The sequence below is a fragment of the Anser brachyrhynchus genome, assembly GCF_964034855.1.
Source record: "Anser brachyrhynchus genome assembly, chromosome: 4".
NCBI lineage: Eukaryota > Metazoa > Chordata > Aves > Anseriformes > Anatidae > Anser > Anser brachyrhynchus.
This window is the reverse complement of record NC_137698.1, coordinates 78,314,941-78,338,553: the sequence shown is the minus strand read 5'-3', so window position 1 is coordinate 78,338,553 and position 23,613 is coordinate 78,314,941. Positions and strand designations below refer to the sequence as shown.

Below are 23,613 nucleotides of genomic sequence, written 5' to 3'. Positions count from 1 at the left end.
CTCTTTCACAGCGCAGAGTTTCCTGGTTCTTTCAGGGAGTTTCAGACCAGTAGGCAAAGACCAAGGCTTTAATTCACAACATGGGAAAAAAAGCAAAGGTCTTATATGACTGTATTCTGCCCCAAAATCGATGCAGTCTGATTTTCAGAGGTGAAGTGTCTCCACCTGTCATTGCCACGCTGAAGTGAAAAGGATCTTCCCAAACTCAGCATCCTTAAACAACCACCTGTTTAAAAGCTAAACACGATAATTTGGGGTACTATGTTTGGTGGCCATAGTGGAAAATTTCTGCCTGATATGTATCAGGAACAGGGGGTTGGAAGGAACATCTTGGCTCATGCAGGGAACCGTGTCATATCATCTCATTCATAACCGTATCATAAGTGCCAGAAAAGCACTTAAACACGTGCTTAAATCCCACGTACGTCAATGGGACACACACATGTCCTTCCCTGACTCATGTTCTAGCTAGATGTGTGCTTAACTGCGTTTCTGAACCAGGGCCATAGGTATCCGGAGAGCCCTGCCCCGTCAGAAGCAGCGCAGCCAGAGCCTGCATTAGGTCATAGCACACGACAGCACGAAACAGCTGCAGCCTCCCACAAAAACAAACCCGCTGCATTGCTGCGCATGGTTAGCAAAGCAGTCTCCCTGACAACTCCGAGAGGCGTGAGGATAAACAGCAGCGTCAAAACTGTTTACTAACATACAAATGGCTTTTGCCTTGCAAGGCCAGTTTTTTTTCCAAGACCAGCATGACTTCGTTCTAGACCCCGATGCAGTGGGACGGTGGTGGTAACTTCCTCGGTATGGAGCCCAGCACCGTCCCTGTTACGTCTCCAGCAGCTAAACAGGAGTTGCCAAGCTGACATCTCCAGGCAGTTTTTAAAAGCTTGTGGTGAATGCATAGTAGTACAGGTGGGAATGGTAGCAAGAGACCAGCTTATGCACAGCTAGCGTGAATGCCCTTCGATCATAAAATAGGATATGGGAATTAGCTGATGCGATTAGTTGCTCAGCCAGGTGTTGCCAGGATCATCTTGATTAGGACCAAGGAAACACCCTCTTTGCTTTCAGGAATGATATATGCAGTTGTTGAATCTCTTGCAAATGTCTGTGTTGCAGAAGGTCTGCTCGCCTCTGGGGGATGCACAGTAGTCCTTGCTTTGTGGGAGAAACAATTTTTCTTTGCCCATGTTTGGCCAGGATTTACAGATCTCTGTCCTTCTCCAGTCACTGCTTTTCCAGGCTGAAGCATCTTCAACCATTTAACCTTCCTTCAAAGACCTTAGGCTAGAAACCTGAGTTTTAGTTTCTCAGGTGGGTTGAAGCCTTTTGTTTAGCCAGAAGCTGGAGCAGTGCAAATCATCATGCCAGGACTGGGGTGATACAGCAGAGCAGAAGCACTTTTTATAATAAAGTGTTGGAGAGATTGTAAGAGAAGCAGACCCCTTCAGGAGATGCAGTCTGCTGAAAGTGGAGTGCTTTGCACAGTGACATGTTTCACAGACACTTCATTTTGGAAGAAAATTTTGAGAAAAGATCAGGCCAAGCTGAAATATCCCTTGTTAGTATTTTCTTAACAAAGTATTTCAATTGTTCACTGCAAAATGTGATTTATTTTATTTTAGTTTAGTTTAGTTTTAGTTTTTGGTGTAGAAATGCTTTATTTTTGTGACATTAGATACTTATATCCACATTTAAAATACACAATCTACAAAAAGACAGAAATCATAAGAAAATGGGTCATTTGAAACACTTGAATCAAACCAATGTTTTTGTCTTCTCTTTCTTTTTCTTTGCAAGCATTTATAAAATTCTTTATTTTTCTTCCCTTATTTGTATCCAAACCACATCTCAGACACTCCAACCCCATCCAGAACAAAACTTATCCTCTTCACACAGCTCTTTCTATTTCTCCAAAGCCATCTGGCCTGCAGGAATATGGACATACGGCCTTATCCCCTTGTAGTCTTGGTGTATTTTATGAATTATTAGTGTGATGGGAATCAGGAGCTCTTCAACACATTATAAATATGAAAACGTACTAGGCTGCATTATGCTGTGCACACTTGGGACTGGAAGCATACATTTTTATCAAGGTATTGGTCCTTTTTCTTTTTCTCTTTCTTTCTTTCTTTCTTTCTTTCTTTCTTTCTTTCTTTCTTTCTTTCTTTCTTTCTTTCTTTCTTTCTTTCTTTCTTTCTTTCTTTCTTTCTTTCTTTCTTTCTTTCTTTCTTTCTTTCATTTATTTTTTATGACTTCTCTATTTGGGTTTGAGTACATCTGGTCCTGAAATCTAGGAAGACCTGCTACTGTCTAGTGCTCCAGTGGAGGTCCACCTGTTTCAGCCCAAATCCTGTAAATCCTAGCACAAAGGGCCTGATCAAAGACCTGGCAAACCCTCTGCTATGGGAGCTGAATGTGGTGGGAGGCTCCATTTACTCCTGTCATCATAGCTGAGAAGATGAGAATAGAAGACAAGAGAAGAAAAGGAATTGCTGAATTTAAGGTATGGTCTATGAGACTCTTGAGATTCGATGGTGAATAGCAGTATCCTAATTCTAGTAGCACAGAGAGGCTTCAGCTGTGGTCAAGATTGCTTTGGGCTGGGTTGTCGCACCCTGGGACCCTGCACTGCTCCCTCTGTGCTCAGGACTGAGGCAGAAAACAGGAGCAAGGGTAGAGGCAATTCAGGAAGGTGCTGGGAGGATAATGCTGTCCTTAGCAAGGCGAGCACATTGTGGTGGTCCTCAGACTTCCCAGCCTTTTGTGATGTGCAGTTCCTGAGTGAGAAGCCTTTGCATTTAGCAGACCTTGAGGAGCTTTCCTCCTGTGAACTGGTGCATTTAGGTTTTCAGCCCATGTGGACACTTAACCTCCATAGCATCTTTCTGCGAGCAGTCCCACAGGCTAACTACGTGCTCTGTATGCCTTGAACCTGAAAGCTGCTCTTTTCATCTGATGCCCTGCAGTATTCCTATCGAGAGAGAAATTCTCAGTTCCTGTGTCCTCTCTGTGTGTCTCCCCAGCTCTGATAGACCTCTTCCCTGCCTCGTCTCTTCTGGGCTTGGAAGAGTCGTGGTCCACCTAATAGGTCCCGATGGCCACTGCAGTCTGCTGCTCAATACAGGTGCCCAGGCTTCAGGGGCTGGTGGCTCTAACTGCTCACAGCCTCGCTGAACCGTGCCTGAAGGTGGCCATGGAGAGCCACAGGGGGACGTGGGCTGAAGGAGAGGCAGCCCTGGGCCCTGGGGGATCAGCCTCTGAACAGAGCCCTTAGAGAAAGCAGATACGATGAGAATGGAGGAGTCCACAGCTGCTCGTGGCACCCTTTACCAAAGGGTTTGAATCTAGAGATGGGGTTTTATGGAGAGACAAAGGGGAAAAGTTCTTCTTTTAACTCCTTTATTCTTCGCAGGTGTTAGCAAAAGGGAGAGGAGAAATCCTCACAGGTCCTGTTAAATTCAGGCTAAAGGCCTTAAGTATCCCGTACCCAGTATCTTAACTATCTTATGCCCCATCATCTGTTCCTGCTGGACTGAGAAGACCACCTCCAGACCAGAAATTGGTCTGCAACATCCATGTTACCAGCAAAGTAGCTGCTGGGCAGAGGCACCATCTCTCTGCTGTCCAAGAAGACAGCTCTGCTTCCCTCAGTTGAGGTAGAAAGAAGAGAGAGAAGGAGAAAAGAAATCAATCAATCAATCAAACAAACAAAAAACCTTTCCAACAGTGTGAGACCAGCCCCAAAGGGGTTGGTTCTGCCCCCAGAAGGGCACCAGAGCCCTGCAGTTCACTGGTCATGTTGTGGGAGAAGCCAGACGTGATGCTGATGAGTCTGTGGGGTAGTGGAAGGATAAGAGGAGCTGGAATGATGTTAAGAATAGGCTCAAAGGGACCTTTCCAGAGTCCTTTCATGAATGCCCTGTCTCCTGTTCCAGTCTCCTTCCCTGATGTGCCCATATCACATCTCCAGTCACCATTGCTGCCATTTCACTGGGGGAGAGATGCACCAGAGGGGGCTCTGCAGGTGACTGGGACAGGAAGGCAGGCAGGGAGGCAGCAAGGATTTTGCCAGCAATTCCTCCAGAGCAACACAAGCCTTGCTGCCACCCTGCCACCCAACTACCCTCCATACTTGCATTTTGTGTTTTTTTTTTTGAAAACACCCCAACACTGCGGCACAGCCACCAAGCCACCATGCCTCTCCCCCCGGGAGCAGCCTGCTCAGCAGCAGCATCTGTTTTGCCTTAGCAGAGGTTCTGCTTTCCCCAGTTTTCCATGTGGGACTGACAGAGACATGGGGTAATGTGACTTTCCAGAGGCCACGTGGTTTTGCAGTGGCAATGCTCAGAGTCATTTCTGACATTCCTGCCTGGCCTCTGTTGCCGTGATGTGCCTTCATCCTGCTGGCTGGGGAGATCACGGTCCTGAGGGGCAGCATCTACACTTGGCCAGGGCGTCGTGACACATCCACGTGGGGATGTGGGGATCAGCTTGCTCTGATTTTCTTATCCACATACAAGCAAAGAGTCTGAGGGTCTGAAAGCCACTACTGTACTCTCTGTCTCCAGAGTAGTAAAATGTACCCTTCCTGCGGATAGTGCAGCCAGCGCTGTCTCATTTAACTGCTCTATTAACTTAAGTAATTCCAGCCTTAAATCCCTGCTGAGAAAAAAAAAAAAAAAAAAAAAAAAAAGAGCGTTTTGAATTTAAAGAGGACAGGCGAATGCACAATGAGCCCATGGGATCTCACAAGAGGAGCTGGAGGAGGGCTTGGAAGGGCCCTGGGGGAAAGGGAAGGGCAGAAAGGGTGGCAAGAAATCTTGTTCCCTGCCAGCCCTGGTGTCAGGCATAGGACATAGTGCGGGGCTGGTGTCCTTCCCTGTGTGTGCACTGCCCCAGGGTGCATGCAGGTGTGGAGGGACCCAGTGGCAGAGCAGAGGGATCTCTCCACACCCCCGGTCCTCAGGACATGCCTTTGAGCCAGGTTTATGGCAGAACAGCTACAAACCTGTGGCTTGTGCTGTACTGTGCCAGATCTGCAGTGGCAGATGGGAGGTGACAAACGCGTCTTGTTGCTGCTGCACAAGGATGTTCTCATGAGGAGCCAAAAATTATAGGGATGAGAAACAGGCCCAAGTTCTACACCAAGAAATGTCTGTACCACAGCAGTTCACCTCAGCACTATCAGAGATCTCCCAGCACGTGGTGCAGCCACAGGAGTGGCTCTAGCATGAGTCCTGGCCAAATGCAAACTGCTAGTTTCAACAGCTGAATCTTCTGATTTAATTTCTCCATGCATGTTAAACTGGCTAGCGTGCACAAAGAAGTACAATGCCGCTGAGACTGCCAGATGCCCTTCGTTTCAGTGCACCTAGCAAAGGGGCATGTAACACACAGCATGTAAAGCACTCTGGCACTGCGGGTGTCTATATGCGTGAATTTTTTTTTGGCCATGCCAAGTGCAATATTCTTTCTGCAAGAATTTCGTCTGGATTCTGCACAGCACAGACAGGAACTCCTTGCACGTGTCCCCAGCTGTCTGCTGTTCTTCCAAGCCGGCAGTGCAGAGGTGCAAATATCTGCAGCCCCTGACCTGGCTCAGGGACTCCTGGGGAGTTCTGCCCCGGGAACTGTTATTTCTGAGGCTGCTGCCTGGGACCTGGCTGCAAGGAAGGGCTTAGCACTTTTGAGGCTCCCACCACATCAAGAGGAAAACCAGAGCTAACAGCAGTTAGCAGAGGTCGTGCCAGTGCCTGGGTTCTGGCACATTTCATGGGACAGGAGCAAATACTTTGGGCTCCCCCCCTTCCTACCCTGTGCTTTGAGGTTGTTCTGCAAAGGGGAAACTGAGGCAGGTGGTGATGGAGAGATTTTTGTGGGACTGATGGTGCATTTTTGGGAAATCCAAGCAAATAAACTCCCTTCTTCATCCTTCTTCAGGGCTATCCCGTCTTCCTGGTGACCCAGCGTGATCTCTCACAGAGCTAAAAATGAGATTCAGGAGTCACTGACATCGAATTGCTCCAGCCCGGCTGGAAGAACACAAAATGCTTCTGTCTCCTGCCCTCCCCCCTGACCTCCTCCAGGCGTCGCGCGGAGACCCGCGTGCTGGAGCTGAACGTGACTGAGGACAAGGCTGAATTGTTTCCCCGTGAACAGCCCGCTCTCTGTCTCCGCTGCCTCCGCAGACCCCAGCCCCGACGCCTCGTGCCAAGGGGCAGCACTCAGTGCTGCGGGTGCCTGGGGGGTCCTGGAAGCCTCAGGAAGGTGGGAGCCCTCCGGCGGGGGATGCTCTGCTCCCTCGCTGCTGTAGGTGGATGGCTCAGAGCGTGAAACGGCTCCGGCTGTGCTGCAGCTCCTCCACCTGCAGAGCGGGAGCGGGAATCCTGCCGGGATTCCCGGGGGAAGATGCTGCGTGTCCGCACGGGAGCTGCTGGGGCATGGGGAGTGCAGGGGCTGGAGTCGCCTGGAAGGGCTTCAGGGGGAATCAGGCACCCCAAAACTGAGGATTTGGAGTCAGCTTCCCCAGCGGGGTTGAAGGAATAAAACGCTGGGGTAGTGTAGGGGAGGTGGGAATTCGATGCCCAGCCCTTCCCTCCTCACCATCACCGCCTTCTGCTGGGTTTGGGGAAAGCCAGAAGTACAAGTGATGGCGTTTGTAACAGGTCAGGCCCTGCCCTGAGCACTCTCCCACAATTAGCTACACAGGTCAGTTGTCAGTGCCCTCCCTGGCAGTGTTCACTCGTGCAAACAAGCTCCTTCCAAAGAAAACCAGGCAGAGGAGACAGCCAAAGCCATGGTCTGCCCCCACCAGGAATTATCACGGGCACCCTGCTGGTGGGGGCACGAATTTATGAGTACAGCACACGTCCTGGGGCACTTGTGGCACTCGTATTGATATAAACAAGGTTTCTGCCAGGGGCTAGACTATGCCAGAATTTATGATGATACACCCAGCCACGCAAAACCCTTTCTCTGTCCCAGTGTGACCATTCTTGTTTCCTTGGCTTGCTGTGAGCCACTGGGGAACCCTGCCACTTCCCACCTGATGATAGTGACCTCCTTCAAAACATGCTTCGATATGTATGTATATCATATATATACGCACACATATATATAAAGTATCTCGCACAGTCATGCTGTTATCTTGCCTTTTTTTTTTTTTTTTTTTTTCTTGTTCAGATTGTGCCATAGATTCCTGGAGGCTGAAACCTTTTTAGCAGCTGGTGTGCAGCATCCAGGTGCCCTGATCTCAGCGGGGGCTTCTGCGTGCCGCTGTGATTGAGATGATCAGGCAGCTTGCAGAGTGCTGAGATTCGGGCAAGGAAGTCTGCAGCCAACTCAGAATTCAAGGCAAAAGTAAGATTTTAAAATGTTAGAGCAAAGAGACTTCGGTTCTGCTTAGCCAGTCCATGCAGGGCAACATGGCTTTTCGTATTATTATTTAAATGTTGATGGAATTTACTCTTTCCAAACTAGACTTTACAGCAATTGACACTTAATTGGCAGCCCATCCAGGGTGGTGAAAACCTCTCAAGCCAAATATTCCCTGGACAGACTTTTGCAGCCCTGGCTGTACTGCTTTATCACACCCACACTCCCATTACCTAAGAGGACAGTTAGGCTTGTGGTGTACCAAAGCCACAAAAAGCAGTCAATTAACTTGTTAGCTTGAGTCAATAGAGCAGATTGTAATTAGTTTGGCAAACAGGCCAAGTTAACATGATAGCACGCCGCCTCTGCTGTAAACCTTGAGCCAGAGCTAGAATAAGGAGAAGGGGGACCTGTCTGCCTGTCTGCCTGCAGACACTTAGAGCACTACCACTGCTCTGCTGCCTTGCCATTTACTGCCCTCATCTCTTTGAAGGGCTTTTATTTTATTGTATTGTATTGTATTGTATTGTATTGTATTTTATTTTATTTTGTTTTGTTTTGTTTTGTTTTGTATTGTTTTACTTTATTTTTATTTTTATTTTTATTTTTATTTTTATTTTTATTTTTATTTTTATTTTTATTTTTATTTTTATTTTTATTTTTATTTTTATTTTTATTTTTATTTTTATTTTTATTTTTATTTATTTTTATTTTTATTTTTATTTTTATTTTTATTTTTATTTTTATTTATTTTCATTTTTATTTTTATTTTTATTTTTATTTATTTTATTTTTTTAATTTAATTTTATTTTATTATTTTAAAACCCTTGTCCTGCATGCTGAGGCATTTAGGTGCTACTGTTGGACCGTGGGATGGCAAGTACCCTGTGGCCACCTCTGCCCAAGGCAGGAGAAGGCTCTGGGCTGCAATCACGGGATGCAGGCAGAGCTGCATCCAGCACCCTGTGTGCTGCAGGCCACACTAAGCACACACCTATTTCATGGAGCCCCCTGACTCCAGATTTGTTGCTATCAAACTGGAGGATGTAAACTAAAACCACATAAAGTCGGGCCAAAATGACTCCGGGAACAGCCCATGGAGTGGTGATTCCAGTGTCTGGGCCCCACCTCGGTGCTGTTTTGGGGGACAAGAAGGAGGGGGTGAACTAGGCTGATGTTACTACAGCTGTGGGATTCAGTACTCAGGAAAAACTCCACTCTTCCACAGCATCTTCTACCAGATGATCTCAACCCATTTTGGTGTCAAAACCAGACCAAGTGGAATTGGTTTCTGCTGAAATGTTCCTTTATTCTGGAAAAAGAGAAGAAAACAAATCTTTGGTGTGTTTTAGACTGTTTTTTTTTTTTTTTTTTTTAATTTAATGGAACTTTTTCAAGTGGGAAAAAAGTCATCTGTCATTTAAAAAATCACGCTTTTTCCCCAATGTTTTTCTGTCTTTTTCAGATTCCACCAGCGGAAAAGAGTTCCAAAATTGTGGACAGCATGAAGAGGTAAAATCATCCTTTTAGACGTGCTTCACATTTTTAAGAAAATAAATTTTCTGTCTGCTTTACCTCTATTTTTTTTTTCCAAAGGAGATGAGAAACTCTGTAATAATTAAAAATTCCAAATGAGAGGTGTTAGTGAAATGCTGCTTTTCCACAATAACCATTCCTGTGGAAATTATGAGTGAAGTTTAACTATTGCCTTTGCACGTGAGACTAAGAGATGAGACCATTCATTCCCTTTTGCCCCTTCATTACAAACCTGAGTAAAGAGTCCCTCTCCATCCTTTTTATAAGTCCCCTGTAAGTATCATAGTAATTGCCTGGATTTTTCTTCTCCCTCCTGTGCTCCTCCCTATTCATGCTCCATCAGGACTCATCTCCTTGCTTGCTGGTTTGTGTTGCCCCTTCTGCACTGTTCTGTTGATGTGAAATGCACCTTCACTGCACATTATTTTTCCTGCTCCTCTGATTCAAACCTTCCCTTTGCACAGGCAACAAGACGTGAGACCGGGAGGGCTTACATTGCAGAAGGAGGACTCAACAGATGGCCCCATATGTCTCACCTTAGGTATTTCAAGGATGCAAAGAGCTTTTGAAAAATACTTGTTCTCGGAGCTGAGCAAAAATATGAGTGGTGATAATAATAAGAGGAATGCTTATAATAAAATAATAAATACTAATATTAAATGAATGCATTAACATAAAACCAATAAAAATAATAAGAAATGAACAACGGTGCAAAGCTCTGAACAGGATAGATCTCTGAGCAGATCTATCTGCTTTCAAATCACATAGTGTTATTTACTCCGAGTACCCTCATAAGTTTTCCGAGAGGAAAAACATAAGGGAGGGAGGTGTTTTTCTATCTCAGTCACAAAGGGAATCTGCTGAATATGACCTAGGCATTACTGTTTTACTGGTCTGCAAGTGCATGTACTGCATGCTTGTACCAGGTCCTCAGCAGATGTAGCAGGGGATGCCCATTGCCTGCAGGCGGGATGTTTTTTCAGGTGGTCTCTCCGTAAGGTAAGGCATTTCCTGTCTGCTGAGATGCGGAAAATGACAGCATGGAGTTTTACTTTGACTTTGCCAGGTTGCCATGAGGCTATGTTCACATTAGTGAGTGGTGTGGCAGGAGCTGGGGGGGGCTCTGTGGCCACTCCGGCTGCCTCCGTGGTGTGTTTCATCTCCAAAGCAGGAGACGGCAGCTGTGAGCAGAGCTATTATCACTTGCTCCTAATTTATAGCCAAGGGCTGATCCCTAAATTCCTAAAAGCAAGGGGTTAAGATGATTTATTCACTGGAAACATTCACAGGCTTGCGCTGAGAGCTTTTATCATAATTACAGGTGTAAAATGTCAGTGTCCATAATTTTTCAAAGAAATTGCACAGATTACGTTTCTCTTCAAAACACGCCAAACATTTTATGTGTGAATTTAGTACTTTAAAAATGGAGCTGACTGACAGCCCTGCAAGCCTGAATTTTCTCTGTATCCCAAAAAAAAAAAGCACACTTACCCAGTCTGGCCAGACCACTTGCAAGGAAGGATTTTTGTTGCCGTGATTCCTGAACGACTCCATCTGGCTCTGCCCAAACAATGCCCACCAGCCCTGGAGATTTTTCCATTGGGAACAGCCATGAAGCAGATCAGGACCCCAGGTACTACATGGCAGTGAGGGAACAGCTATGGGATGTCCACAAAGTGGGGCTTCATCACCAAGAAATAAAGCATCCAGGCCCTCAGGGGATCTATACGGGGTCCTTTGGAGTAGACTTACGAGACAGGACTTACTAGCAGGGACTTAAAAATTGCATCAGAAGAAAGGGGAATGGGACAAAGCCCTCAAGGGTCACATAGCTTGATTTGAAGATGGCCAACAGCCTCTCAGCTCCATTCAGAGATATACCACTGGCAGACCTGCTGATTGCTCTCTCTGGCTGTAGGTTGCTTTGTCAGATGGCAGTGGCCTGTCCTGTATGATTCATTGTCCCACGTCTGAGAACGGCTCCCAGGTAAAACTAACACCTCCTCAAGAGACAGTAGAGTCTTCCTGTCACCTGAACTGCTGACTGCAGGATATGGTGATAATGGAGAGGAGAGGAGCAGTATTTCAGGTTTCTTCTCGGTGTCATGGACTCTGGGAAATGGATGAGGTGGAGTGGTGGTGAGGATTTAATTCTCCACCAGGGAGTGGTGGTCTCTACTGTGAGAGCCATGCTAAAATCCACAGCGAGAGTAGAATAGTGTGCATGTAGAAATTAAAAACAAACAAACAAACAGAAAACAAAACTAGAGTGTCAATTACCAGTGGGCTTTCCTGGTAAAGCCACCAATGACTTTTACCACTGTTGAGTTCAATGCTTGCTAAGTATCCCCTGGCACAGTTGTAGAACCCCGTAATGCACCTTAATACACCTTTCTGCTCTTCAGGCCACCTCAATATCTCTAAAAATCCCCATGGTCATCTCGTTTTTCAGTCAGCTCCTCAAAAGATGGAGTAGATGTTTGCACTATCGGGAACTCTGTCCTACCGGTTTGGTTAACTCAGGACTCTGCAGACACATTTTGGAGAGCTTTGTGTCCTCCAGTTTGATCCAGTGACATGTTCACTCGTATCTCAGGAGAGATTAGCACAGCCTAAGAGTCTGAAAATTTCCCTAAGAACTAATCTGCATTTTCCTGCTCCAACCCATCCTTCCTCTATCCCTGTTTCTCCTTATCTCCATCCTGTGAAACTCAAGAAATGGTCAAAAAAAACAAAAATCAAAGACCTTGGAAAAGAAGCCTGGAAGACTCTCTACTGAGGTAGAGGCCAGGCTTTAATACAGAGGGGTTGGCACAGAGTTGCATTTGAAGGAAATGATTCCCTTTCCAAGCTGTAGTAAGGATTTTGAGACCATATAGCCACTGAAAATCTTAGATGCCACCAGCTGCAAAATGACATAATACTGGAGCTGTTGGCCACCAGACCAGGTGGAGTTTTGGGTAAGGTCTTGGTTTAGAGATGCTATGGAAGGACAAGGAAATTGGTTTTACTGTTTGTGCTCATGTGGGAGGATTTGAGAGCTCATGGTTTACTTGGATTTTGGATAGTCCTGTTCGCTGCAACACAGCAGCTCCTTTGCTGTAGTGCTGTTCACCATGCCAATTAATTTTCCCACGTTTCATCTCACCCACTGAGAAAACAGGGCAGAAATAACAAACCTCTTCCAGGGATCTGATTAATTTGTCCCAGTTTGCAAAGGGCTTTGAAATCCTCAGGAGTGGGTGGTTAAAGAAGTGATGTTAAATGAGAGATGATTTTCATCACGTTTCCTCTGGGAAAATGGTGAAGTTCCTTATCCTCTTTTGCTACTGTTTCCTTTTGAAAGATGGTATTTCTCTACCTCACAGAATAAGTATGAGAAGAACTTTGACATTCTGGAGTTGAGGACCAAGTCTATGCTCACAGAAGACAGCTATTGCACTTCTGGGTCTGTTGGCAAGGATTACAGCCTCATTTGAAGCAGTGCTGAAGTCATATAAAACCTCATAAAATAAAAATGTTAAAAGCCCCAAACAAAGCTCTTTATTTATTGTTTGTGTGCAATTAGAGCCCTGGCAGAGAAAAAAGCATTACTCCTCAGGAAATTACCTTCTTAATTTCAGGTTAAAACCGGACATCTTGCTGAGAGCTTGTGAATGGACGGTTTCCAAATTCCATCTTCTGCACCACAGTATTTCATTCCTGACGCGTGAGAGAGCAGTCTGCTTGATGGAGCTGAGGGTGGGGAGGAGATATCCATCGATCAATATTATAACACCGGTGCATTATCTCAGTGACTGCGGAGGCCCCTGGAGTGATAAACAGTGATTTGTAGATCACCAAAGGACGTTTCCATTAAAGTGCTGTTAGGTCCTGAATAGGGAACCTGTAAAAATGACATTGTGGTCATCCATAGTTGTCCTCCCTGGGTGACTTTATGGGAATGTGCAAATATGGAGAGGGAGTTTGTGCCATTCAGCACCACTAGCTTGGCCTGAGATCAGCCAGGTCCTATCATCATTGCCACTAACACAGCTTTGTGCAAGTGGTTCCAGGGAGAGAAGCAGGTAACGCATGAACTGGAGCAGAAGACAGTTCATTTGCCCAGAGATGTGCTCGTGAATTCAGGTCCTTCCATGAGAACTGGGAAAGTCCTGAGAGTTTGTTAAATAACTGTGTGCACAGCCTAGTTTTAAATGGCAACTCTCTTTTTTTTAGGTTCTCTGAGGCTTCACGAAGTGTTAATTGTAATCTTCCCCATTAGTTGAGGCAGCAATTTATCTTTGTTTTCATCTACTGCTGATTTTCAGGAATCTTATACAAACAGAACACTGTGAAGAGAAGAGAAAATGTTAGATGAGTTTGAATGAGAAAGGTATTTGAAATCTTTGAGGAAGACAGTGCCACCCACATACACACGACAGTAAGATCATATAAGCTCTGCATCCCTGTAAGACTAAGCTAAAAGATTTTGGACCTATTAAATCCTATTATGAACATTTCAGGCTAGATCTGGCCTCCTCCTAACCTTTCAACCTTTCTTTCCCAGCCTTTTAAACAATTTTTCCATCCTGATGTTCTTAGTGCATTTAGCACTTGTCAGATTAAGTGTTCCTCCTAGACTGATGCCTTTGCACCAATTTAAAGAAGCCGATTACTCTTAGATACTTCACTTTAGCTTTCTCATACCATTTCCTTTATTTGTCCATAAACACTGTGTCTACTTTAACCAATCTTTAGCTGTTTTCGATATCTCTTCACTGAAATCCTTGATGCATTGTACTGTTCTTACCAAGAGCCAGATACCAACCTCCTCAGATGGCACCAGGGCACACAGGGACCTGCGGAATTGATGGTGGGATAGCTCGGGGTAGCTCATGGGTGGATGAAGGTGACAGAGCCCAGTGGTCCCAGTTTGGTACTGGGGGATGGAGGTGGGTGGTGCTGGGACACCACTGGTCCAGGTTAGTCCCGAAGGGCTGGCCTTGGCAGCGATGGGACTTGCTGCTTCCAGCCAGAGATGCAGCTAACTCTTCTGTCTGCGCAGCGTTGCTCCATCCAGCCCACCACAGCTGGGCCATCCAAGGAAGAACAGGAACACCAGCTGCACTGGCTGGACACTGTGGCCTAGACAGCATCAGCAGCACCTGGTTTTTGTGGCAAAGGCAATCTGCTGTCTACTCAGCCTGGAGGAGGACTGGATACAACTGCAGAGATGTGGTTTGTTCCGTTTTCTTCCAAGCTACTGTGTGACCTTGGGTTAGTTTTTCTACTTTACATGTGCCGCCAGCTTTTGGTCCTGTCGTTGCAGATGTGAGCAAAGATGATCCCTGAATCCTGCAGAATTTCAGGCTCTGACTCCCAGATAGCGACTGATACATTTAAATATACTAATTTAAATATACTGCAGCTACTTATGTAAATACCCTTGGGATTTACAGTAGCTATGCTACGTTGCTTTAGTTATTAGACTTTGGATTACAGCAGTAGTTAGACATTCTTGGAATAAAAATCTGTTCAGCTGCCTGGTCTTGCATAATTACAATATTCTGTTAATAGCCTGTTGTTTAGATTTATTAAAAAGCAGAAATAGATTAAAACAAAACAAAACCAAACCCTTGTTCATTATTTTACTTTTACAAGTGCAGCCAGTATTCCAAGGCAGATATTTCTCAGAATTGATTTAATCGAGTGACTTTCAACTGTTTCCATTATGGAAAGTCATGCTGTAAAATAAAAGAAAAAAAAAAGAGAGAAAAGAGAGAGAGAAAGAGAGAGAGGTAGTGAGAGAGAGAGAGGGAGAAAGAGAGAAATAAATAAATAAATAAAGGAAGGAAGGAAGGAAGAACGAAAGAAAGAACGAAAGAACGAAAGAATGAAAGAAAGAAAGAAAGAAAGAAAGAAAGGAAGAAAGAAAGGAAGAAAGGAAAAAAGAAAGAAAAAGAAAAGAAAAGAAAAGAAAAGAAAAGAAAAGAAAGAAAGAAAGAAAGAAAGAAAGAAAGAAAGAAAGAAAGAAAGAAAGAAGACTAAAATTTTGGGAATCTTTTTCCATCAGCATAATGAAATCCTGTTTCTATCTTCCACTAAATAAAACTACAGCTGGCTGGAAAATGTTTGGGTCTTTTCTTTGCCTTTGTATAATCTCTCTTTTTTTTGTTTGTTTTTGTTTGCTTTTTTTGTTTGTTTGTTTGTTTGTTAGAAACCTGTCAAAAGTTGAGAAGAAAACTTTTTTTTTTCCTGAAAATTATTCTGTTTTTCCTACCAACAGAGACAACGCAGCCCAGAAACTGCCCAATTTATTTAGAGAACCCCTTTTTTAAACCAATTAGCATATCTAACGGGAAATTTGACCAAGTTAATATTTCTTCCAAAACATATTTATTATGTTTAATGAGTCCATGCACCCATAGTTGAGAACTTGTGATCAAATATAATCTAGGATCCCACCGTGGAAATAGATACTCTCCAAATTATCGTTTGTCATAGAAGAGCCCTTGGGGGCAGGAGTAGAACATAAGGCAGCTGGTGCTCTTTAATTATACTCAAGCTGAGTGGAAAATGCCTTCCTTTCCTACAAATGCTTTTAAGACTTCCCTCACTGGAACAAAACCAAGATGTGGAAGTGCACATCGTTAATACTGGGAAAAGACTCCCAGCACCTTTATGCCCCAGTGTTACTGATTTGTGACTAAGAGCTCAAGAAGTTGGGCAGAAAATTACTCCTGTTCCAGAGAGCATCCTTGAAAAACTTTTTTGGGACAAACCTGCTTCCTTTCTCCATGCTCCAGGTCCTGCTGAGGCATGACACATCGTCTGTCCACGACCACAGGGGGCTTTCGTGATGGACATGCATGCAGCCAAGGCTGCAGAATGACATCACTGATCGGAGCTGATAAGGAGCAGGATGCAGAATGCAAAATCACGAGCGATGTGGAGGAAGGTATCTAGAAACTATTTCCTGGTAGTAAGGCACAAAGTGCCAGTGAATAAAAGGGAAGGGGAAGAGAATGCCTTGCATTAAATATCATATAATTGTTCTACACAACTCAGAGTGAATGTTTGTTCCAGGGACTGAGAGCAGAATAGAGATTCAGAGGAAGATAGGACAGGTGTTCACATGAACAGCAAGAAACCCAGTGCTCTGGAAGGGCCAAGCTCCTTTAGAAATGAGGCCAAACAACACTCAGTGTGATGAGGGCAGGTAACAAGTCCCAGCCCTCTGTCTGTTCAGACAAGATGAGAACTCTGTATTGTATTTCCCAATACTGTGACCTACCTCAAGGCTCCAGATTTCTAAAAGAACCAAAAGAGGCCAGAAGTGAAGGCCATGATGAGTAACTCCTCACATCCAGGGAGCTTTCGAATGTAATGGGACTATAATCTGTTTCCATAAACACACCAATGACCTTTTTGCTCTTTTCAGAACTAAGAAATTCTTTGTCCCTCCCCTGCCTGAGCCGTCCACATCCCTGGAACATTCTTGTTTAGTCTCCTGAAATGTTATTAACATCCCCAGCAACAGAGAACCATAAATCCCTGCATCCCCCTGAACTTTACTGCACTCCTAACTGTTTGGATATTCAGTATCAACAAATCATCCCGATAAATATGATTTCTTTGATGGCATTTCATCAAAATAGTTTATGACTCTGACATTTTGAGCTTGGATTTACAGCAGCTGCAGCTTGTGCAAGACTGGCGGTCACCTTATTGAAATTTACCTAAGGAAAAAAAAAAAAACAGAAAAAAAAAACCCAAACCATACAGCAGCTCCTGCCATGATAAGTTTAAATAGACTCTTCTTTTTACTTCCCACACTTTCTTGGAAAAGGCAGGAGTTTGGGGATCTGCAAGACAAACATTGGCTTTGGCTCATCCTAATCATGATGACGGTGGGATCAGGCCTCCAACTCCAAGTTCTCAAGCACATGCAGGAAGAGGTTTCCAGATTTACTTAGCTTTACTCTAATCTAACTCAGCGATGGCAAGAGGTGGTTTACCACTTGCTTCAGTGGGGAAATACTCATCTAGTTTGTATATGTCTGTTGTTGTACTCAGTTGCTCAACACTGGGAAGATTTCAAAACTTTTAAGATATAAGAGGAAAATTTTGCATTGGAAGACCTGTTTCTGCTACAGAGAGGGATTTAGGGCCACTGAAAAGGGCACTGGTGGCATGTCTACAGTATATGGGTTATCTTGGTCCCTGGTGTTCAAAACCAGCTCTGAGCAGGGTAAAGAGAAAGGCTAAAGGTAAACTGGGATGTGGAGATCTGGAAATCCACAAAAGAAGAGAGGAAGGTAGTTTTGACTAAATTTTCAAGCAAGGCCCAGGAAGGAAGATAATCTGTACATGAGTGCTGAGAGGAATCTCAGGAAGAGAACAGCAATTAAATTCAAAAACAAGAAGACACTTGGGGTAGACTGACCATGAAAAAATCAGTCTGGTAGCTAGAAGCAAGCTGCGGAAACACTGCAGCAGTGAAACTGTGAAATAACCTCTCATTAGGAAACAAAAGGGCAATGAAAAGACACCTGTCTGTTTGTGAAGGGTTGTATGTGGCTGGCGTTGTGAAGCAGACAGTGACCAGACTTTATGACCCGGGCAGTCTCTTTCAAGTTTTGCAGTGTTCAGTTTTAAAAAGAATTGGATAAGGCTCTTCATGCCCAGGTGAGAAGAAACTGAGACACAGTGATCCACATCTTCACAGACAGAAAAACACTGATTTCAGATTTCAAATACTTTTGGCTAGTTAGGTTTACATTGCATGACCAAGGCCTTGTAGGCAATCCACAGCATCAGCCAGAACTCAGGTGTCAGGAACTCTCAGAAATGTGCTGAGATCCAGAAAACTATCCTCCTACTCAGAACAAACCCAGCAGAACTAAATCTGACCATAGACCTGCTCCCATGTTTCCATGAAATATAAACACTCTCCACAGAGTCAGAGGGGTGACTCGATCCATGAGCAGGATTCTTGCCTTGTGCATTACGCGAATACCTGGAAAATTTCCAGGCTGCATCGCCACAGAGAGGAGCTTTGCTTGGAACAGGTCCTGGTGGGACCAGGGACTGGGTGTACAGCACACCACCCCTTAGCATCACCTACAACCACCAGGAACCTTTTAGGTGTCCTGTCCTCTCATAGCGCTTCACTAGGACATGAAATGTATGCTTGAGCCAAAGCGTATTTCTTTCCCCATTGTCTAATTCTTGACCGTGATCTCTAAGACTTACATCAGAGCTTGACCCTGAGAAAACACAACTTCTTGGAAAAGGTCAGTTTGGAAGAAATAGTTATTTTTAAGTTGCCTTTTAGAAGTGTACTTGAGTAACACATAACAAAGGTATTTTTCAGGATGTCTGTCAGATTTTTAACCTACATCATGACTATAGCCTCCGTTAGAGTATCCTGGCTTTAGCACAGCCTTACAGCTAGTGCTGTTTAATGTCTCCGTCTACACAAGATAAATCTCTCTGTCTCTTTAGGGAACAGCAGTGTGATGCTCAGGGGCCTCCACTTACCTATTCCCAACTGGTTTGTGCAACAAACGTTTTTGAGACAGCCACATCGCAGAGAAGTAAATGAATATGGGGATGGAGAAACTCATTCAAAGGCTTTTTGACAGGTGGAGAAATGAAGGAAAGATGCCTTTCCTTTATTACAATCAGGAGCAAGGAGTATATATAATGGCACTGCTGCTTCAGCATTCATTGTCCTCAGTTTTCTTTATCTTTTGGCAATTACCTTGTAAATGTTGTTAATTTTCCCTTTACTCCCACATGGCCTCCTTGCGTAGCAGAATCATGTTTAAAAGAAGGAATATGAGAAAAAAGTAATCAGTGAATCCCATAGCAAAATTAAGCAGCTCAAACTGTAACGACTGAAAAAGGATGAGACACTTTCTGTGTCTTGATGAAGCTGGTGGTTCAGTTCCTAACGGGCTGAAACTGCTGCAGGCAGGATTTGGCCACATCCCTGAATGGAGGGGATTAGGATGCAGCTGTGCTCTCAGGCAGCCGCACTGCAGAGTTCAACCCAAGGCAAAGTCTGGTGCTTGTCCGCGTTGATCTGCCTCCAGGTTCGGTCAGGGAGGGGGCTCGGGGGTGAGGACAGGGGACGAGGCACAGAGTTCCTATCAGGATGCAGGAGGTGTCTGATGCTGTCACAGAACCAAGCAGTCTCGACTGTGTGGATGGGACTTCTGGGCCATTCAGGCCAGAAACTAGACTAAGCCAGGTACGTGTAATATCATTAAACTAATACAGCTCACAGAGAAAATGAAAGAAAAGCAGCTGTGCAATTCAGTCATGGTAGAAGCAAAAGTGCCACATCAATAGATAGTTGTTGGTATTATTTTATTTAATTTTATTTTTATTTTTTGGACAGACTACTTTGGAAAACAAACCCTGTTTCATTTTGTTATGAACAAATAAGTTTGGCCAGTAGCAGTGCAGACATAATGTACTTGGATGGCTGAAGGTATTCAACTTAGAATTGCATTTTTAGAATCATAGAATCACAGAATATCCCGAGTTGGAAGGGACCCACAAGGATCATCGAGTCCAGCTCCTGGCACCACATTGGTCTACGCAAAAATTCAGACCATATGACTAAGAGCGCAGTCCAAACGCTTCTTAAACCCTGAACTTTTTGTTCTTATTAAAGTAATTAGATTAATAATGGCATACTGATGGTGTCAAGAACAAAACAACTGGCAAGTCTCAGGGTACACAGTAAAAAAAGTTTCTCACACTTTTCACTAGAAAATCGCTGTGGGGTGAAGAAGTTTTGAATGAATGTTTGTAGTGACCTAGCCCCAGTAATGCTCAACATTTTTAAAGTTGATCTAGAAACACACCTGTAACCCCAGAAAAGTTACAGGGAAAGTTTCTTAGCGTCAAATAATGAATAGGTCTGGGCTATCACATAGAGCTTATCTGAGTTAATAAAATGCATTTTCTTTCTGTGTAAAGTCACACGTAGGGATAAGGAAGACAGGAGGGCCACAACCAGAGAAAGACAGACTGAGAAAACAGCAACTCTTTAAAGGATTTAAGGGTCAGAGAGGACTGGCAGCTCAACGTGAGCTCCTGTTGCAAAGATTAATGGGATCCTTAAAAGCACCAGCCATGGAGCAATGACTCAGAGCAGAGAAGAGAACGCGGTGCTGGGGAGACAGACACCGGGATTCGGTGCACTTAAAGGACAAACAAACAGAGGCAGCAAAGAAAGCAGAGAGTTGGCTGGAAAAATGGAGAAAATATCTTTAAGTGAATTTGGGATTCACCTCTTAACTTCTGACACCTAAAGCTAACGTGGAGTGAATCCTGCCTGAAGGGGGTTAGAGAGCCAAAGGTTGTAAGCTAAGAGGAAAGGCATTTGGATGGCATCGCGCTGTCAGTGCCATGTTTCCACAGTGTTTGGGTGGTGACAGACGCTGCCAACCGCAGAGATGAGCCTGTCAAGGAGCAGCAGAAGCCCAAAAATGGAAACAAGAAATTCAACACATCTTTTTTTTTTCTCAGAGAGAGTAAAGATGCTTGGACTAAACTCCAAGTGATGACATGAGTGAGTGACAAGTTTTGATCAACGGCACGCTAGTGGGCTTCACGCCAGGAGAAATGGGGCAACTGTGCTATGCAGGAGATCAATTTAGGTGATCCCATGGTCCCTGTCATCCTTCCACACAGCCTGCAGCTGTTTGGCTGTTAAAAGAACTGTCTCTTTCCTTCAATTAAAACCTGGTTGCCAGACCTGAAGGTCCATTGGGTACACCTGTGCTTCTACACAAAACTCCACATATATAGTGAGCAATGAGGAAATTACTCTTCCCTTCACAAACTGTTTGCTAAGTCAGAAGAGGGTGTGGTAATGAGAGCAATAAAACATGGGATCTCATCTGTGCACCTGCTGCAATCTCCCCTCTCTGTGCTAGTACGGGAAGCCTGATTTACGGGCTTGATTTATGCCACCTTTCCCCACTGTGGACTGCTTGTGCGCTCTCCTTGAAGCAATCTGAGCAGAATGTTATATGAAAAAGGAGAGACTGCATCGTATTTCTGCCATGCTGCTTGTCAGACGGATCCAAAAAGCAAACTCTGGTGAGTTGAGTTTCCTTTCTTTTTAATCCCAGAAGAATTTTGGCTGAAAGTGCCTTTCTGTAACTCTCTCAAGGAAGGGTGAGGGGCAGTGAGCCTCTGGAAGCAAGGAGTGAGGACACGATCTGTGCTATGCCTTTTGCCTTCAAAGCCAGGGAATGGGCCTTTGTGTATTTTATTTATTAATATAAATCTAGTAAACACAGTATAGATGCAGCTATGGTTTGCCTCTCTCTGTTTCATGGTTTTGTCTAAAAAAAAATGAGGAAAATCAGAGTTTAATTCTGGTTAGAAAGCTAAGAGTCTTATTTCAGAACTGCAGGATTTTGATCGCTATAATGGGTTCAGGTACTACCAAGCACTAGATCCTGCAGAACGTAGACCTTTGCCGTTTTGCCTTGCTTCTGAGGAGACGTGGGCTCACTGGTGCTGGACTGGTGATCCTGGTAATGCTGACGCCCTTGCACTCATTTTGGAGCAGGTTCCCAGGCACTGCCAAAGGACATATGCTCATAGCGAGCAGCTGATCGTGTTCTCTCCCTCCCCTTGGCCTTACTGTATATAGAAATGGCAAAATTCTGTTAACTGTTTTGCCAAGGGAGCATTGTTGCCTTTGGGTAGTCAGGAAAGAAGAAGGGGGTAGAAGTTTTAGAAAACCTCAACCAGAAAACCTTTCTTGTAAGCAGAAAAACTTACCTTGGTTTTTGCCCAATCTAATTTGGGATGGTGTCTGTATCCTTGCCAGTTTTTCAGAAAGAAAGCAGAAGTGGGAATATCAAACACAACACGAACTCAGGGCTCAAAATAATTACTCCATGATCACCGCAGCACAGAATGAAGCTGATAACTCATTAGGCAAGAGTATGTAGGCAATTAATGTGAATTTCATTTGACAATTGTAACCCGATGTCTGACTGAAACACCATAATCTGTGCAAAGGAAATAGTTCTCATGGCTGCTTAAGTAATGATAAACAGAGCTTCTGTTTTTGCTGTTCTTTTAAAAAAAAAAAAAAGAGGAAGAAAAAAAGGCAAAGAAGAAGAAAGAAATCAGTGCAGATTCTCCTTGCCATATGTTCAAAATGCATTCTGGAGGGCCAGTGCTTGCAAACCTTGGTGGCAAATCACATGCCCATTGCTTCATCTTTTCATTCCAACAGCATGAGATGGAAAGCAAAGCACAGTGTATGATCTTGTTGTGGGAGCCTGGGAAGCATCCGGCCCAACAGAAGCTGCTCCAAATGGACTGGGAGAGAACACCAGGCAGGCCTTGCGTGCCTCTGCCCACGGTTGCAGAGAAGTGCCGACATGGCCTGGAAGCTCTTGACACAGATCATTGTTCTGGCGTTCTGCTGCTTCATCATATGTTTCCTGCATTGTGCTTCTTCATCATTATTTTTGACCGAGGACATGTGTCTGTAAATAAGAGCTCTAACAATTCTACCTTTTGCTCTTTTTATAGATTTGCAAGTACATATACACTGATTCCTCTCCCATCTCTCCATCCCCTCTCTGATGCAGCCTTTAGACTTGTCCCACACCTGAGTGGGACAATATCTGAGTATTCCCAAAACCTATTTCATCACTTCCCTGTCATCTGTATAGGTACTTATGATGACAGCACGTCACAGAGGGTCTCTCTATGTCAAGGGCCTGGAGTCATCTTCTCCGTCCTATGTCACACAAGTAGCTTTGGCAGAACATCTCAGGGAATGGCTCACTGAGGAAGGAGGCATAAAGGAGGTCCACTGGGAACCTCACCTCACCTTAAAGCCATCTTTAAGAGTGCTGCATCAGATACAGAAGCATTGATAATTAATGAAAATGGCCTTGAAACTGGTTTAGAGGCTATTTATTAAAGTAAAGGGTAAATCAGACTTTTTGGACCATCCATCAGGTCCTGGTAACTCCTCTAACCTCAATATCCCAAAGCAGCTTTCACCACCCACACAACACATGTTAGGTTTGAAACAATCCTTATTCTTGCTTCCCTGGCTGGAAAAGTATCATCTGGCACTCTTGCTGCAGTCTTGCTGCAAGGCTGAACTCTGGTTCCCTTCCCATCTGTGTCAGGCAGTCTTCTTCATGGTGTATCCTTCCATCTGCTTGGGATGGACTGAAAATTTCCTTTTTGGTGCAGCTCTGGGTGGGTGGACAACTGCTCAATTGCTGAGTTGCCCTAAAGGTTGGCTGACGGCTGTTCCACCAGGGCAATAGGTAGCCCAGATTTGCTGCTGGCATGATGCTGGGGGCTGTTCATGAATATAATCTCGCATAGAAAACTGTTTGTAAATGCAATTTTTTTTAGTGTTTACACCCCTAGGAAAACAAAACAGAACAGATGACTGTTTAGAAACAGAGTTATTTCGAAGTGGTCTTGGTGGCCTCATGCTGCACCAAGTGAAGAGCAATTTCTATTGCAGACCTGAATACCACTGAACAGAAGCTGTGGGCCAGAAGCTGATATTAGTGGGTGACTTCTTTGTGCAGTGCTGAGCAGCTCTTGAAGGCCTTAATTAGAGAGCAGAGAAATGCATCCATAACTTCTCAAGGAAGGAAAGCTATGGACTCTGCAGTCTCTTCCTGGATTCAT

General features: G+C 44.4%; 2 long non-coding RNA genes across 3 annotated transcripts; both read left to right on the top strand.

Annotated features, from left to right (window-relative positions):
- Positions 1-994: 994 nt before the first annotated feature.
- LOC308194417 lies at positions 995-13,515 on the top strand. 2 transcript variants are annotated; one of them, XR_013950520.1, is made up of 4 exons: positions 995-2,102; positions 8,849-8,895; positions 9,384-9,460; positions 12,288-13,515. It is a non-coding gene; the product is annotated as an uncharacterized lncRNA (long non-coding RNA). The 2 variants fall into 2 exon arrangements; XR_013950521.1 differs by lacking the exon at positions 995-2,102 and adding an exon at positions 7,259-7,368.
- A 7,245-nt stretch (positions 13,516-20,760) lies between these two features.
- On the top strand, positions 20,761-23,320 carry LOC308194194. Its single transcript, XR_013950389.1, has 2 exons — positions 20,761-21,024; positions 21,767-23,320. It is a non-coding gene; the product is annotated as an uncharacterized lncRNA (long non-coding RNA).
- The last annotated feature ends 293 nt before the right edge of the window (positions 23,321-23,613 follow it).